This window comes from Pinus tabuliformis, chromosome 6, assembly GCF_031772625.1.
Source record: "Pinus tabuliformis cultivar Carrire ecotype Pingquan chromosome 6, CPIR1, whole genome shotgun sequence".
Classification (NCBI taxonomy): Eukaryota; Viridiplantae; Streptophyta; class Pinopsida; order Pinales; family Pinaceae; genus Pinus; species Pinus tabuliformis.
The window spans coordinates 391,139,511-391,146,074 of NC_142292.1; positions in this window are offsets into that span (position 1 = coordinate 391,139,511).

A 6,564-nucleotide genomic window follows, 5' to 3' on the forward strand; every position below is an offset into this window, starting at 1 on the left:
TTGCAGAGTTGAAGTAGATCCAAATGTTGCAGAGGGTATCTCGAAAGTAGATTCGAATTGAGGTTCATAAGATTGATGTAATAACTTTTGACCATAGTTTCTAGTATGAATACTGGATCCAATATGATGATCCCTATGATTTATAGTGAAATATTTTATTCTTTCCTTGTTGGAGTTCGGGCCTCATATATCCATCGAACTATCTTTTCTTTCACGAAGTTTTGTTATAGCATCTATAATAGCCTCTGGTTCAGGTGGGCAATCTGGCGAATAGACATCCACAGGAATTAACTTATCTACTTTGCGAACGGTACTATAATAATCTGTACCAAACATTTCTCTGTGATAGTACATGCTCCAGGGCAACTACATATTTTGGTTCCGCATTTGAAATATCACTACAGAAGGAGCCTTTTTCATGGTCACAGTCCCCGCTGTTATAATGAGGTAAGCTCGTCTAGGTCCAGATCTTGGTACCGGACCGTAACGATCGGAGTCGAATCGCGAATCTATTAATGAAGCGAATTTGATGAAACCACAATTAATACTGTAAAGGAGCGTTCATAAACTGGAGAGTCTGGCCCAATTCGTTCGACAGATCGTTTGGGGTAGTTTAAATATCTGGATTCAAAATTGTGTGATCGAGTAAAGGTAACTTCATAGGATTCATCATTGGCTTTATGTCATTTTGTACTTCCCTCCCCCACTCGGAAATTAAGGACCATTCCAATGTTCCTCTTCGCCACGCATGGACTGAACCAACGATGAAAATAAGCACAAGAATTGAAGCTCCTATAAATGCAGATATACCCTGTATACTAGAACTCATAGCCCATAGAGAAATGGAGACTGTTCCAACATCAAGAACAACAAGAACTGGAGCGAACATATAATGATCTTAGATCGGATCCAAGTATCTTCCCATTGGTTCGATACTTGATTCGTAACTAGTAGTCCGGTTCTTGACCAATGGGAGCCAAAGCTCTGGAAATAAAGGATGCAAGAATAGGTAGGAATGAGACTATATATTAATGAAAATATCCAGCCAGAAAGTATTATATTAGGGAAATAGGAACATGAATATACTCCTTTGAAATAGATCAAATTCTTATATTTTTACGTCAACTTCTTCATTATTATCCCACCCACCATGAGTGGAAGACCAAAGGACCGAACAATAAATACAATCAATTCTAATTGATTCACATATTTTGTTTCGTCCATGGCTTATTATCAAATTAATTCAATGAAATGAAATGTTATTTGAATGTCTATTGAGAATATTTGACATGAATCAAGTATGAGAGAAAGAATGTAAATGGGTCCCAATCCCGAACTACCCAATTTTAGATCTGAGTCTATACTCATATTATAGAATGAATATGTTGATGATCTTTATCCAGCATCCATGGCTGAATGGTTAAAGCGCCCAACTCATAATTGGCGAACTCGCGGGTTCAATTCCTGCTGGATGCAGGGGAACTGCACATATCCATTATTGATGGAATGGGAAGAAGTATGAAGAATAACACCAAACAATACAATTGAAGCATACCAAGCCTTTCAATAAAATGAATGAAAGGCTTGGTATGCTTCAATTAAGCAATACACGATAACAATCCATCAGAGTATTATCCACCTATTGAAATAGATTCAACAGCGGCTAGATCCAGAGGAAAGTTGTGAGCATTACGTTCGTGCATAACTTCCATACCTAAACTATGATATATCTGTATAATTAAATTGGTATATGATCCGATATAATAATAGCTACAGGCTTTACGGGAAAATAAAGAAGAAAAGGAGGGAAAAAATTTATGGATGAAGTGAAATATCCAGTACTTACGGAGAAAAGTATTCGTCTATTGGAAAGGAACCAATATACTTTTAACGTCGATTCGCAATCGAACAAAACAAAGATTAAAAATTGGATTGAAAATTTCTTCGATGTTAAAGTAATAGCTATGAACAGCTATCGCCTCCCTGAAAAAGGAGGAAAGAGAGTGTCAATGATAGGACATCCAATACGTTGTAAACGTGTGATTATTACACTTAGAACCGGTGATTCTATTCCACTCTTTTCAGAACAATAAGATTTCAAATTTGAAACTAAATGGCCATCTGTTCATATAGAATTTTAACTCCGGATACACGCAATAGATCTGTATCAGGTTTCGATGGAAGAGTGCAGTTGGACCCGCAGAAGAAATTGACCTCTGGACAACATCATTGTGGGAAAGGTCGTAATGGAAGAGGAATTATTACCGCAAGACACAGGGGAGGGGGTCACAAGCGTCTGTATCGTCAAATTGATTTTCGACGGAATAAGGAACACATATCAGGAGAAATTGTAACCATAGAATACGACCCTAATAGAAGTGCATACATTTGCAAGGTGCATTACAAGAATGGCGATAAGATGTATATTCTGCATCCCAGAGGGGTCATGATTGGAGATACTATTCTTTCTGGTCCAAAAGCTCCTATATCAATAGGAAATGCCCTACCTCTGAGTGCGGTTTGAATTATTAATTTACGTGATCGGAAGCAACCGATTGGGTTTACAGCGAAACCTATAAATCTATCACTGATCCAACTAGGACACTTTTACGGGACGAACCCCAAAGGGAAACTGAGGATAAATGACAGCAGGTGATTGGATTCAAAAATTGTTCATATCGGATCATTGGTTCCGAAGATATAATAATATGGAGAGGACCATCCGCCAGAATTTGTCCCTTCTTTACACATTCCCCTTGATGAATTTTAGGTTTTTGATGCGTACAAGTATTGGTATTAGAACGTTGATATATAACCGATTCTGTTCGTACAGTGTCTCCATTAACCGATGAAGTTATATTTACAGCATCGATATACTCGATCCTTCCCTCTTGTGTAGCTATAGCTACACTTCCTGAATCTAGAGCTGCTTGACCTTCCAACCCAGTTCCGGCAATGCACTTCTCGGGTCGAAAAAGTGGAACTGCTTGACGCTGCATATTAGAACCCATTAGAGCGCGATTCGCATCATTATGTTCGAGAAAAGGAATAAGGGAAACTCCAAAGGAAAAATATTGGAAAGGAAAAATACTTCTGAAATGGATTTGTTCCCATGCAATAACTATAAATTCTTGTTGGTATCGAGCTGGAGTAATTTGTTCCTCTTGAATTCCTTGATTTAACGCCAAAGAATTTCCCGTAGCTATCCGATAGTATTCATCCTCATCTTCTCCCGGTAGTAGATAAACCATATGTTCTTCTCTCGATCTCTCGGAGATCTTATAGAATGGACTTTGTAAAGAACCACAATCACCAATCTTTGCATGAATAGATAATGATGCAACAAGTCCAGCATTCATTCCTTCGGACGTATCGATTGGACAAATACGCCCATAATAACTGGGATGAATATCCCGTGTCCGAAAACTAGCAGTTCGCCCTGTTAAGCCCCCAGGACCTAAATGGCTCAATTTTCGCCCATGAGCTATTTCCGTCAATGGATTAGTTTGATCCAAAAATTGGGATAAGGGGTGTGAACCAAAAAAATCTTGAAAAGTTCTTCTAAGAGCTCATAGAGGTTGGCTTAAGCCCCTAGCGGACTTGTGCCAGCTAACCAAGTGACAACTGCGGCAAGAGCTAGTACTTGTGCATATAGCACCGTCGCTTCCAAGTTTGTTACGAACTACCGGGTTGATAAAAGTAAAGAAGGGAGTCCTAGGAGTTGCAACATTATTGCTACAATACTGGGGCCCACCACAGAGCTTAATGGTGTGTCGGGTCCGCAGACCCTTTTTTATTAAATCCACCGATTGAAGTCGCTGACGAGACGGACCCGAAATCCATAATGAAGGAGCCTATAGCCCGTCGGGTCCGCGTAGTTTTGGAGGCATTTTGTTTTGGGTTCCGCCGATGGGCTGAACCTGAAATAAAATAAAGAGGGCCTCAAAGAATTTCGGGTCCACCCTTTGTTTCGCTCATCGCAAGTTTTATGTGGCCACCCCCCGGTCCGCCCCGACGCCGATATTGCGATGAGATCTGGGTCGTTGGATCGGCCCGCGCCGGATCCAACGACCAGGACTTAAAGTTGTCCGCAGTGCCCGCCAAAGCCAATTTTTCATTAAAATTTCATGTTTTTGACAAATTTTCTGTGTTATTTGGAAATGGGCCATTTTCAAAGGTTTTTGTATGCGGTGACTGCACTCGCCCAGCAAAGAAGAAACAATGGTTTTTGCAACAATTTTCTAAGTCACTCTGGCCCAAAAAACACTTCTAAAGGCATGATTCCTCCTCAGATGCCTCCAGAGCACTGCTCCTCCATCAATTATGGAATTTTATCAGTTTAAAGGCATCATTTTTTATCGGCGAAGCACCGATAGCATCCCAAAGGCCACAGAAGCATTTGCAGCAATTATTATTGCATTAAATTGGCAGATAAAGGGGCGATTAGACAGTTAAAGAGTATCAGAGAGAGAAAGTGGCCTGATTTAGTGTCAAAGTGTATCAGAGGAAGCGACAAACAGTATCAGATCAAGATATCAGCAACCCGAAGCAGCAGAACATTAAAGAGGCCCCCATCAAAGTCAATAAAGCAGCTCAGAGCCATCAAAGCCCACCAGATCACAGTTATGAGCATTAAAGCCACTTGGTAGCAGCAGAACTACCTAGAGGGGAAATTCAAGTGTTTAAAGCCCATATTTTGCAGAGAAAGTGTACAAAGACGCATATGAGCAGCACAACAAGTCCCAAGGAAAAATTATTGCAGAAGTGCCAGCGCATTGCTCAAAATACCAATAATTTATTCATTCTTATGGCTGCAGTCCCTGCGCAGCTGGTAGATAGACATTCTTTCATTTATTTGCAATAAATGTTAGATTAGAAGCATTCATTTCTCCAGATCTGCTATCAGATCTACTGTTGTAGATATTTTCTCTATTTATACCACCCTCTGGATAGTGTAAAGGGTTGGTTGCTTGTATTTCTCATTCCAGACTTGCGCTATAAGCTTAAGAACCTCTGTAATCAAAGACTGTTGGAATATTTGCATCTGAACTGGCTGGTTGTGCTTTCAATGGCTGAAGAGCTTTGATGTGGAATTCATGTGCTTGCTCATGGTTCAATAAGTCCTTCCTCCCTCTGTTTATCAATTTATATGTATCTGTATCATCTGTATATCATAATCTAAGTTGCAGGAAGAAGGAATAGTTCAGAACTGGCTTTCATGCCCTCTGTGCTCAATTCTTGTAACTTTTCTATGTTTTCCTCTAAATTAGTGATAAATATGCATACTTAATTGATCATGTTTAAGCTATTTCTCATTTCTGAATGTTGTTTAGGAATCCTTCATTGCTCCTATATAGTCTTCATCCACTTTCCCTCTTTGGCTGGATGATAGATCCTTAATTGCCTCTCATCCCCTAACCTCCATTTCATCCTTGTTCCAGCATTTAATCATTGTGCCATGCGTAGCTATCCTGCTCCATATTCCCCTCTTCTACCAAGGAAAACGCACCCTTCAGTTCACATTCATTGAGTCCATGCCCAATGGTTTGAACTTCTTACACTTTGCATGCCAACTCTGCTTGAATAGATCAACCATCCCACCAAACTCAAACACAACCCATGTGCATCATATCTAGCCTAAAATCATCCCTTAAACAAAGCTAAATCCTAAAGAGAGAGCCCTCTCTGACTATAGGTAGGCTAGGATCTGCAGTCCAAAGATTGGTTTGTGGTTACCTCGACCATATCCCTTTGGGAGTCAAAAGGGACAACCTAAGTCATAACATAATGGCGACTCCACTAGGGACCTGAATCATTGGTTTATTAGTGTAAACCCCCAATTTTGACCAGTTTGCCTTGTTTTCTGGAGAAAGTTTTCCTTTTCTTCAGAGCTTCTCATGTTTAGCTCTGATCTGTGACGGTGGACAAAGATCAGGCACTTCAAGGTTAATTCATCCACCTGGCGACTCCACATCATCCTCATAATAAAGACTCCACTGGAGAAATGAACCCAAAAGAGATATATGAGCAGATCAGGCTTTTGACCTGGATTACTATCCAAGAGGTCATGTTTTTTCTCCATAAATTTTTTATGTGTATATTGTATTTTAAAGACGATTCTATATCAGATTTTTATGTTTTTCCTTTGGAAAATCTTGTTGAAAAGCCTCCTTGCACATTAGAGCAGTAGTCTTCAAATGTTGTTGAAGATCATCATGCAGCCAAGGAGGAACCAAAAATAGAGCCCAGTCTTACAGTTCCTGTATATACTCCTGTGTCTCGTAAAGTTCCTGATAGATATAAGCCTCTCATTTTGCCTCCGGTGCTTAATCCTTTGCCTGCAAATCATCTAGAGTATCTCCCTAGATTTGATGGAGAGAATGGTATCACTACCCAGAAACATATCCGGGCTTTTGAAGATTATATTAATATATTTGAAGTGGAAGATGAAGATGTCAGTCTTAGACTATTTGCCCTTTCTTTGCAAAGCGAAGTTAGGACTTGGTTTAAAGCATTGCCTGAGGCCAGCATCTCTAATCTTCAGCAGTGTGCTAAGCTCTTCCT